A 12560-nucleotide genomic window follows, 5' to 3' on the forward strand; every position below is an offset into this window, starting at 1 on the left:
GTACTAACTTGATTTTTCCTCACAGCAGGTCAGCTGGTGAGTGGTAGCAACGTTACAGTCCCATTGAGTACATTTTTGGAGAAAGGGACATCTGTTGCACCACAGGGTGGGAGGAGGGTGGCGAGCACGATTAGTTTTCTCTCTCTGGTAAGGATTTTTTTATGTTTTATACTTTTGGAATTTTGGTTAATCACGTTGAGTTTAAAATGACCTTCTTCCTGTTTGAAATGTACTAACTTGATTCTTCCTCACAGCAGGTCAGCTGGTGAGTGGTAGCAACGTTACAGTCCCATTGAGTACATTTTTGGAGAAAGGGACATCTGTTGCACCACAGGGTGGGAGGAGGGTGGCGAGCACGATTAGTTTTCTCTCTCTGGTAAGGATTTTTTACGTTTTATACTTTTGGAATTTTGATTAATCACGTTGAGTTTAAAATGACCTTCTTCCTGTTTGAAATGTACTAACTTGATTTTTCCTCACAGCAGGTCAGCTGGTGAGTGGTAGCAACGTTACAGTCCCATTGAGTACATTTTTGGAGAAAGGGACATCTGTTGCACCACAGGGTGGGAGGAGGGTGGCGAGCACGATTAGTTTTCTCTCTCTGGTAAGGATTTTTTTATGTTTTATACTTTTGGAATTTTGGTTAATCACGTTGAGTTTAAAATGACCTTCTTCCTGTTTGAAATGTACTAACTTGATTTTTCCTCACAGCAGATCAGCTGGTGAGTGGTAGCAACGTTACAGTCCCATTGAGTACATTTTTGGAGAAAGGGACATCTGTTGCACCACAGGGTGGGAGGAGGGTGGCGAGCACGATTAGTTTTCTCTCTCTGGTAAGGATTTTTTTATGTTTTATACTTTTGGAATTTTGGTTAATCACGTTGAGTTTAAAATGACCTTCTTCCTGTTTGAAATGTACTAACTTGATTTTTCCTCACAGCAGGTCAGCTGGTGAGTGGTAGCAACGTTACAGTCCCATTGAGTACATTTTTGGAGAAAGGGACATCTGTTGCACCACAGGGTGGGAGGAGGGTGGCGAGCACGATTAGTTTTCTCTCTCTGGTAAGGATTTTTTTATGTTTTATACTTTTGGAATTTTGGTTAATCACGTTGAGTTTAAAATGACCTTCTTCCTGTTTGAAATGTACTAACTTGATTTTTCCTCACAGCAGGTCAGCTGGTGAGTGGTAGCAACGTTACAGTCCCATTGAGTACATTTTTGGAGAAAGGGACATCTGTTGCACCACAGGGTGGGAGGAGGGTGGCGAGCACGATTAGTTTTCTCTCTCTGGTAAGGATTTTTTTATGTTTTACATTTTTGGAATTTTGGTTAATCACGTTGAGTTTAAAATGACCTTCTTCCTGTTTGAAATGTACTAACCTGATTTTTCCTCACAGCAAGTCAGCTGGTGAGTGGTAGCAACGTTACAGTCCCATTGAGTACATTTTTGGAGAAAGGGACATCTGTTGCACCACAGGGTGGGAGTAGGGTGGCGAGCACGATTAGTTTTCTCTCTCTGGTAAGGATTTTTTTATGTTTTACATTTTTGGAATTTTGGTTAATCACGTTGAGTTTAAAATGACCTTCTTCCTGTTTGAAATGTACTAACTTGATTTTTCCTCACAGCAAGTCAGCTGGTGAGTGGTAGCAACGTTACAGTCCCATTGAGTACATTTTTGGAGAAAGGGACATCTGTTGCACCACAGGGTGGGAGGAGGGTGGCGAGCACGATTAGTTTTCTCTCTCTGGTAAGGATTTTTTTATGTTTTATATTTTTGGAATTTTGGTTAATCATGTTGAGTTTAAAATGACCTTCTTCCTTTTTGAAATGTACTAACTTGATTTTTCCTCACAGCAGGTCAGCTGGTGAGTGGTAGCAACGTTACAGTCCCATTGAGTACATATTTGGAGAAAGGGACATCTGTTGCACCACAGGGTGGGAGGAGGGTGGCGAGCACGATTAGTTTTCTCTCTCTGGTAAGGATTTTTTTATGTTTTATACTTTTGGAATTTTAGTTAATCACGTTGAGTTTAAAATGACCTTCTTCCTGTTTGAAATGTACTAACTTGATTTTTCCTCACAGCAGGTCAGCTGGTGAGTGGTAGCAACGTTACAGTCCCATTGAGTACATTTTTGGAGAAAGGGACATCTGTTGCACCACAGGGTGGGAGGAGGGTGGCGACCACGATTAGTTTTCTCTCTCTGGTAAGGGTTTTTTTATGTTTTATATTTTTGGAATTTTGGTTAATCATGTTGAGTTTAAAATGACCTTCTTCCTGTTTGAAATGTACTAACTTGATTTTTACTCACAGCAAGTCAGCTGGTGAGTGGTAGCAACGTTACAGTCCCATTGAGTACATTTTTGGATAAAGGGACATCTGTTGCACCACAGGGTGGGAGGAGGGTGGCGAGCACGATTAGTTTTCTCTCTCTGGTAAGGAGTTTTTTATGTTTTATATTTTTGGAATTTTGTTTAATCACGTTGAGTTTAAAATGACCTTCTTCCTGTTTGAAATGTACTAACTTGATTTTTCCTCACAGCAGGTCAGCTGGTGAGTGGTAGCAACGTTACAGTCCCATTGTGAACATTTTTGGAGAAAGGGACATCTGTTGCACCAGAGGGTGGGAGGAGGGTGGCGAGCACGATTAGTTTTCACTCTCTGGTAAGGATTTTTTAATGTTTTATACTTTTGGAATTTTGGTTAATCACGTTGAGTTTAAAAAGACCTTCTTCCTGTTTGAAATGTACTAACTTGATTTTTCCTCACAGCAGGTCAGCTGGTGAGTGGTAGCAACGTTACAGTACCATTGAGTACATTTTTGGAGAAAGGGACATCTGTTGCACCACAAGGTGGGAGGAGGGTGGCGAGCACGATTAGTTTTCTCTCTCTGGTAAGGATTTTTTTATGTTTTATACTTTTGGAATTTTGGTTAATCATGTTGAGTTTAAAATGACCTTCTTCCTGTTTGAAATGTACTAACTTGATTTTTCCTCACAGCAGGTCAGGTGGTGAGTGGTAGCAACGTTACAGTCCCATTGAGTACATTTTTGGAGAAAGGGACATCTGTTGCACCACAGGGTGGGAGGAGGGTGGCGAGCAGGATTAGTTTTCTCTCTCTGGTAAGGATTTTTTTATGTTTTATACTTTTGGAATTTTGGTTAATCACGTTGAGTTTAAAATGACCTTCTTCCTGTTTGAAATGTACTAACTTGATTTTTCCTCACAGCAGGTCAGCTGGTGAGTGGTAGCAACGTTACAGTCCCATTGAGTACATTTTTGGAGAAAGGGACATCTGTTGCACCACAGGGTGGGAGGAGGGTGGCGAGCACGATTAGTTTTCTCTCTGTGGTAAGGATTTTTTTATGTTTTATACTTTTGGAATTTTGGTTAATCACGTTGAGTTTAAAATGACCTTCTTCCTGTTTGAAATGTACTAACTTGATTTTTCCTCACAGCAAGTCAGCTGGTGAGTGGTAGCAACGTTACAGTCCCATTGAGTACATTTTTGGAGAAAGGGACATCTGTTGCACCACAGGGTGGGAGGAGGGTGGCGAGCACGATTAGTTTTCTCTCTCTGGTAAGGATTTTTTTATGTTTTATACTTTTGGAATTTTGGTTAACCACGTTGAGTTTAAAATGACCTTCTTCTTGTTTGAAATGTACTAACTTGATTTTTCCTCACAGCAGGTCAGCTGGTGAGTGGTAGCAACGTTACAGTCCCATTGAGTACATTTTTGGAGAAAGGGACATCTGTTGCACCGCAGGGTGGGAGGAGGGTGGCGAGCACGATTAGTTTTCTCTCTCTGGTAAGGATTTTTTTATGTTTTATACTTTTGGAATTTTGGTTAATCACGTTGAGTTTAAAATGACCTTCTTCCTGTTTGAAATGTACTAACTTGATTTTTCCTCACAGCAGGTCAGCTGGTGAGTGGTAGCAACGTTACAGTCCCATTGAGTACATTTTTGGAGAAAGGGACATCTGTTGCACCACAGGGTGGGAGGAGGGTGGCGAGCACGATTAGTTTTCTCTCTCTGGTAAGGATTTTTTTATGTTTTATACTTTTGGAATTTTGGTTAATCACGTTGAGTTTAAAATGACCTTCTTCCTGTTTGAAATGTACTAACTTGATTTTTCCTCACAGCAGGTCAGCTGGTGAGTGGTAGCAACGTTACAGTCCCATTGAGTACATTTTTGGAGAAAGGGACATCTGTTGCACCACAGGGTGGGAGGAGGGTGGCGAGCACGATTAGTTTTCTCTCTCTGGTAAGGATTTTTTTATGTTTTATACTTTTGGAATTTTGGTTAATCACGTTGAGTTTAGAATGACCTTCTTCCTGTTTGAAATGTACTAACTTGATTTTTCCTCACAGCAGGTCAGCTGGTGAGTGGTAGCAACGTTACAGTCCCATTGAGTACATTTTTGGAGAAAGGGACATCTGTTGCACCACAGGGTGGGAGGAGGGTGGCGAGCACGATTAGTTTTCTCTCTCTGGTAAGGATTTTTTTATGTTTTATACTTTTGGAATTTTGGTTAATCACGTTGAGTTTAAAATGACCTTCTTCCTGTTTGAAATGTACTAACTTGATTTTTCCTCACATCAGGTCAGCTGGTGAGAGGTAGCAACGTTACAGTCCCATTGAGTACATTTTTGGAGAAAGGGACATCTGTTGCACCACAGGGTGGGAGGAGGGTGGCGAGCACGATTAGTTTTCTCTCTCTGGTAAGAATTTTTTTATGTTTTATACTTTTGGAATTTTGGTTAATCACGTTGAGTTTAAAATGACCTTCTTCCTGTTTGAAATGTACTAACTTGATTTTTCCTCACAGCAGGTCAGCTGGTGAGTGGTAGCAACGTTACAGTCCCATTGAGTACATTTTTGGAGAAAGGGACATCTGTTGCACCACAGGGTGGGAGGAGGGTGGCGAGCACGATTAGTTTTCTCTCTCTGGTAAGGATTTTTTTATGTTTTATACTTTTGGAATTTTGGTTAATCACGTTGAGTTTAAAATGACCTTCTTCCTGTTTGAAATGTACTAACTTGATTTTTCCTCACAGCAGGTCAGCTGGTGAGTGGTAGCAACGTTACATTCCCATTGAGTACATTTTTGGAGAAAGGGACATCTGTTGCACCACAGGGTGGGAGGAGGGTGGCGAGCACGATTAGTTTTCTCTCTCTGGTAAGGATTTTTTTATGTTTTATACTTTTGGAATTTTGGTTAATCACGTTGAGTTTAAAATGACCTTCTTCCTGTTTGAAATGTACTAACTTGATTTTTCCTCACAGCAGGTCAGCTGGTGAGTGGTAGCAACGTTACAGTCCCATTGAGTACATTTTTGGAGAAAGGGACATCTGTTGCACCACAGGGTGGGAGGAGGGTGGCTAGCACGATTAGTTTTCTCTCTCTGGTAAGGATTTTTTTATGTTTTATACTTTTGGAATTTTGGTTAATCACGTTGAGTTTAAAATGACCTTCTTCCTGTTTGAAATGTACTAACTTGATTTTTCCTCACAGCAGGTCAGCTGGTGAGTGGTAGCAACGTTACAGTCCCATTGAGTACATTTTTGGAGAAAGGGACATCTGTTGCACCACAGGGTGGGAGGAGGGTGGCGAGCATGATTAGTTTTCTCTCTCTGGTAAGGATTTTTTTATGTTTTACATTTTTGGAATTTTGGTTAATCACGTTGAGTTTAAAATGACCTTCTTCCTGTTTGAAATGTACTAACTTGATTTTTCCTCACAGCAAGTCAGCTGGTGAGTGGTAGCAACGTTACAGTCCCATTGAGTACATTTTTGGAGAAAGGGACATCTGTTGCACCACAGGGTGGGAGGAGGGTGGCGAGCACGATTAGTTTTCTCTCTCTGGTAAGGATTTTTTTATGTTTTATACTTTTGGAATTTTGGTTAATCACGTTGAGTTTAAAATGACCTTCTTCCTGTTTGAAATGTACTAACTTGATTTTTCCTCACAGCAGGTCAGCTGGTGAGTGGTAGCAACGTTACAGTCCCATTGAGTACATTTTTGGAGAAAGGGACATCTGTTGCACCACAGGGTGGGAGGAGGGTGGCGAGCACGATTAGTTTTCTCTCTCTGGTAAGGATTTTTTTATGTTTTACATTTTTGGAATTTTGGTTAATCACGTTGAGTTTAAAATGACCTTCTTCCTGTTTGAAATGTACTAACTTGATTTTTCCTCACAGCAAGTCAGCTGGTGAGTGGTAGCAACGTTACAGTCCCATTGAGTACATTTTTGGAGAAAGGGACAGCTGTTGCACCACAGGGTGGGAGGAGGGTGGCGAGCACGATTAGTTTTCTCTCTCTGGTAAGGATTTTTTTATGTTTTATACTTTTGGAATTTTGGTTAATCACGTTGAGTTTAAAATGACCTTCTTCCTGTTTGAAATGTACTAACTTGATTTTTCCTCACAGCAGGTCAGCTGGTGAGTGGTATCAACATTACAGTCCCATTGAGTACATTTTTGGAGAAAGGGACATCTGTTGCACCACAGGGTGAGAGGAGGATGGCTAGCACGATTAGTTTTCTCTCTCTGGTAAGGATTTTTTTATGTTTTATACTTTTGGAATTTTGGTTAATCACGTTGAGTTTAAAATGACCTTCTTCCTGTTTGAAATGTACTATCTTGATTTTTCCTCATAGCAGGTCAGCTGGTGAGTGGTAGCAACGTTACAGTCCCATTGAGTACATTTTTGGAGAAAGGGACATCTGTTGCACCACAGGGTGGGAGGAGGGTGGCGAGCACGATTAGTTTTCTCTCTCTGGTAAGAATTTTTTTATGTTTTATACTTTTGGAATTTTGGTTAATCACGTTGAGTTTAAAATGACCTTCTTCCTGTTTGAAATGTACTAACTTGATTTTTCCACACAGCAGGTCAGCTGGTGAGTGGTAGCAACGTTACAGTCCCATTGAGTACATATTTGGAGAAAGGGACATCTGTTGCACCACAGGGTGGGAGGAGGGTGGCGAGCACGATTTGTTTTCTCTCTCTGGTAAGGATTTTTTTATGTTTTATACTTTTGGAATTTTGGTTAATCACGTTGAGTTTAGAATGACCTTCTTCCTGTTTGAAATGTACTAACTTGATTTTTCCTCACAGCAGGTCTGCTGGTGAGTGGTAGCAACGTTACCGTCCCATTGAGTACATATTTGGAGAAAGGGACATCTGTTGCACCACAGGGTGGGAGGAGGGTGGCGAGCACGATTAGTTTTCTCTCTCTGGTAAGGATTTTTTTATGTTTTATACTTTTGGAATTTTGGTTAATCACGTTGAGTTTAAAATGACCTTCTTCCTGTTTGAAATGTACTAACTTGATTTTTCCTCACAGCAAGTCAGCTGGTGAGTGGTAGCAACGTTACAGTCCCATTGAGTACATATTTGGAGAAAGGGACATCTGTTGCACCACAGGGTGGGAGGAGGGTGGCGAGCACGATTAGTTTTCTCTCTCTGGTAAGGATGTTTTTATGTTTTATACTTTTGGAATTTTGGTTAATCACGTTGAGTTTAAAATGACCTTCTTCCTGTTTGAAATGTACTAACTTGATTTTTCGTCACAGCAGGTCAGCTGGTGAGTGGTAGCAACGTTACAGTCCCATTGAGTACATATTTGGAGAAAGGGACATCTGTTGCACCACTGGGTGGGAGGAGGGTGGCGAGCACGATTAGTTTTCTCTCTCTGGTAAGGATTTTTTTATGTTTTATACTTTTGGAATTTTGGTTAATCATGTTGAGTTTAAAATGACCTTCTTCCTGTTTGAAATGTACTAACTTGATTTTTCCTCACAGCAGGTCAGCTGGTGAGTGGTAGCAACGTTACAGTCCCATTGAGTACATTTTTGGAGAAAGGGACATCTGTTGCACCACAGGGTGGGAGGAGGGTGGTGAGCACGATTAGTTTTCTCTCTCTGGTAAGGATTTTTTTATGTTTTATACTTTTGGAATTTTGGTTAATCACGTTGAGTTTAAAATGACCTTCTTCCTGTTTGAAATATACTAACTTGATTTTTCCTCACAGCAGGTCAGCTGGTGAGTGGTAGCAACGTTACAGTCCCATTGAGTACATTTTTGGAGAAAGGGACATCTGTTGCACCACAGGGTGGGAGGAGGGTGGTGAGCACGATTAGTTTTCTCTCTCTGGTAAGGATTTTTTTATGTTGTATACTTTTGGAATTTTGGTTAATCACGTTGAGTTTAAAATGACCTTCTTCCTGTTTGAAATGTACTAACTTGATTTTTCCTCACAGCAGGTCAGCTGGTGAGTGGTAGCAACGTTACAGTCCCATTGAGTACATATTTGGAGAAAGGGACATCTGTTGCACCACTGGGTGGGAGGAGGGTGGCGAGCACGATTAGTTTTCTCTCTCTGGTAAGGATTTTTTTATGTTTTATACTTTTGGAATTTTGGTTAATCACGTTGAGTTTAAAATGACCTTCTTCCTGTTTGAAATGTACTAACTTGATTTTTCCTCACAGCAGGTCAGCTGGTGAGTGGTAGCAACGTTACAGTCCCATTGAGTACATTTTTGGAGAAAGGGACATCTGTTGCACCACAGGGTGGGAGGAGGGTGGCGAGCACGATTAGTTTTCTCTCTCTGGTAAGGATTTTTTTATGTTTTATACTTTTGGAATTTTGCTTAATCACGTTGAGTTTATAATGACCTTCTTCCTGTTTGAAATGTACTAACTTGATTTTTCCTCACAGCAGGTCAGCTGGTGAGTGGTAGCAACGTTACAGTCCCATTGAGTACATTTTTGGAGAAAGGGACATCTGTTGCACCACAGGGTGGGAGGAGGGTGGCGAGCACGATTAGTTTTCTCTCTCTGGTAAGGATTTTTTTATGTTTTATACTTTTGGAATTTTGGTTAATCACGTTGAGTTTAAAATGACCTTCTTCCTGTTTGAAATATACTAACTTGATTTTTCCTCACAGCAGGTCAGCTGGTGAGTGGTAGCAACGTTACAGTCCCATTGAGTACATTTTTGGAGAAAGGGACATCTGTTGCACCACAGGGTGGGAGGAGGGTGGCGAGCACGATTAGTTTTCTCTCACTGGTAAGGATTTTTTTATGTTTTATACTTTTGGAATTTTGCTTAATCACGTTGAGTTTAAAATGACCTTCTTCCTGTTTGAAATGTACTAACTTGATTTTTCCTCACAGCAGGTCAGCTGGTGAGTGGTAGCAACGTTACAGTCCCATTGAGTACATTTTTGGAGAAAGGGACATCTGTTGCACCACAGGGTGGGAGGAGGGTGGCGAGCACGATTAGTTTTCTCTCTCTGGTAAGGATTTTTTTATGTTTTATACTTTTGGAATTTTGGTTAATCACGTTGAGTTTAAAATGACCTTCTTCCTGTTTGAAATGTACTAACTTGATTTTTCCTCACAGCAGGTCAGCTGGTGAGTGGTAGCAACGTTACAGTCCCATTGAGTACATATTTGGAGAAAGGGACATCTGTTGCACCACAGGGTGGGAGGAGGGTGGCGAGCACGATTAGTTTTCTCTCTCTGGTAAGGATTTTTTTATGTTTTATACTTTTGGAATTTTGGTTAATCACGTTGAGTTTAAAATGACCTTCTTCCTGTTTGAAATGTACTAACTTGATTTTTCCACACAGCAGGTCAGCTGGTGAGTGGTAGCAACGTTACAGTCCCATTGAGTACATTTTTGGAGAAAGGGACATCTGTTGCACCACAGGGTGGGAGGAGGGTGGTGAGCACGATTAGTTTTCTCTCTCTGGTAAGGATTTTTTTATGTTTTATACTTTTGGAATTTTGGTTAATCACGTTGAGTTTAAAATGACCTTCTTCCTGTTTGAAATGTACTAACTTGATTTTTCCTCACAGCAGGTCAGCTGGTGAGTGGTAGCAACGTTACAGTCCCATTGAGTACATTTTTGGAGAAAGGGACATCTGTTGCACCACAGGGTGGGAGGAGGGTGGCGAGCACGATTAGTTTTCTCTCTCTGGTAAGGATTTTTTTATGTTTTATACTTTTGGAATTTTGGTTAATCACATTGAGTTTAAAATGACCATCCTGTTTGAAATGTACTAACTTGATTTTTCCTCACAGCAGGTCAGCTGGTGAGTGGTAGCAATGTTGCAGTCCCATTGAGTACATTTTTGGAGAAAGGGACATCTGTTGCACCACAGGGTGGGAGGAGGGTGGCGAGCACGATTAATTTTCTCTCTCTGGTAAGGATTTTTTTATGTTTTATACTTTTGGAATTTTGGTTAATCACGTTGAGTTTAAAATGACCTTCTTCCTGTTTGAAATGTACTAACTTGATTTTTCCTCACAGCAGGTCAGCTGGTGAGTGGTAGCAACGTTACAGTCCCATTGAGTACATTTTTGGAGAAAGGGACATCTGTTGCACCACAGGGTGGGAGGAGGGTGGCGAGCACGATTAGTTTTCTCTCTCTGGTAAGGATTTTTTTATGTTTTATACTTTTGGAATTTTGGTTAATCACGTTGAGTTTAAAATGACCTTCTTCCTGTTTGAAATGTACTAACTTGATTTTTCCTCACAGCAGGTCAGCTGGTGAGTGGTAGCAACGTTACAGTCCCATTGAGTACATTTTTGGAGAAAGGGACATCTGTTGCACCACAGGGTGGGAGGAGGGGGGTGAGCACGATTAGTTTTCTCTCTCTGGTAAGGATTTTTTTATGTTTTATACTTTTGGAATTTTGGTTAATCACGTTGAGTTTAAAATGACCTTCTTCCTGTTTGAAATGTACTAACTTGATTTTTCCTCACAGCAGGTCAGCTGGTGAGTGGTAGCAACGTTACAGTCCCATTGAGTACATATTTGGAGAAAGGGACATCTGTTGCACCACTGGGTGGGAGGAGGGTGGCGAGCACGATTAGTTTTCTCTCTCTGGTAAGGATTTTTTTATGTTTTATACTTTTGGAATTTTGGTTAATCACGTTGAGTTTAAAATGACCTTCTTCCTGTTTGAAATGTACTAACTTGATTTTTCCTCACAGCAGGTCAGCTGGTGAGTGGTAGCAACGTTACAGTCCCATTGAGTACATTTTTGGAGAAAGGGACATCTGTTGCACCACAGGGTGGGAGGAGGGTGGCGAGCACGATTAGTTTTCTCTCTCTGGTAAGGATTTTTTTATGTTTTATACTTTTGGAATTTTGCTTAATCACGTTGAGTTTAAAATGACCTTCTTCCTGTTTGAAATGTACTAACTTGATTTTTCCTCACAGCAGGTCAGCTGGTGAGTGGTAGCAACGTTACAGTCCCATTGAGTACATTTTTGGAGAAAGGGACATCTGTTGCACCACAGGGTGGGAGGAGGGTGGCGAGCACGATTAGTTTTCTGTCACTGGTAAGGATTTTTTTATGTTTTATACTTTTGGAATTTTGGTTAATCACGTTGAGTTTATAATGACCTTCTTCCTGTTTGAAATGTACTAACTTGATTTTTCCTCACAGCAGGTCAGCTGGTGAGTGGTAGCAACGTTACAGTCCCATTGAGTACATATTTGGAGAAAGGGACATCTGTTGCACCACAGGGTGGGAGGAGGGTGGCGAGCACGATTAGTTTTCTCTCTCTGGTAAGGATTTTTTTATGTTTTATACTTTTGGAATTTTGGTTAATCACGTTGAGTTTAAAATGACCTTCTTCCTGTTTGAAATGTACTAACTTGATTTTTCCTCACAGCAGGTCAGCTGGTGAGTGGTAGCAACGTTACAGTCCCATTGAGTACATTTTTGGAGAAAGGGACATCTGTTGCACCACAGGGTGGGAGGAGGGTGGTGAGCACGATTAGTTTTCTCTCTCTGGTAAGGATTTTTTTATGTTTTATACTTTTGGAATTTTGGTTAATCACGTTGAGTTTAAAATGACCTTCTTCCTGTTTGAAATGTACTAACTTGATTTTTCCTCACAGCAGGTCAGCTGGTGAGTGGTAGCAACGTTACAGTCCCATTGAGTACATTTTTGGAGAAAGGGACATCTGTTGCACCACAGGGTGGGAGGAGGGTGGCGAGCACGATTAGTTTTCTCTCTCTGGTAAGGATTTTTTTATGTTTTATACTTTTGGAATTTTGGTTAATCACATTGAGTTTAAAATGACCTTCTTCCTGTTTGAAATGTACTAACTTGATTTTTCCTCACAGCAGGTCAGCTGGTGAGTGGTAGCAATGTTGCAGTCCCATTGAGTACATTTTTGGAGAAAGGGACATCTGTTGCACCACAGGGTGGGAGGAGGGTGGCGAGCACGATTAGTTTTCTCTCTCTGGTAAGGATTTTTTTATGTTTTATACTTTTGGAATTTTGGTTAATCACGTTGAGTTTAAAATGACCTTCTTCCTGTTTGAAATGTACTATCTTGATTTTTCCTCACAGCAGGTCAGCTGGTGAGTGGTAGCAACGTTACAGTCCCATTGAGTACATTTTTGGAGAAAGGGACATCTGTTGCACCACAGGGTGGGAGGAGGGTGGCGAGCATGATTAGTTTTCTCTCTCTGGTAAGGATTTTTTTATGTTTTATACTTTTGGAATTTTGCTTAATCACGTTG

Source organism: Schistocerca serialis, chromosome 9 (assembly GCF_023864345.2).
Source record: "Schistocerca serialis cubense isolate TAMUIC-IGC-003099 chromosome 9, iqSchSeri2.2, whole genome shotgun sequence".
Classification (NCBI taxonomy): domain Eukaryota; kingdom Metazoa; phylum Arthropoda; class Insecta; order Orthoptera; family Acrididae; genus Schistocerca; species Schistocerca serialis.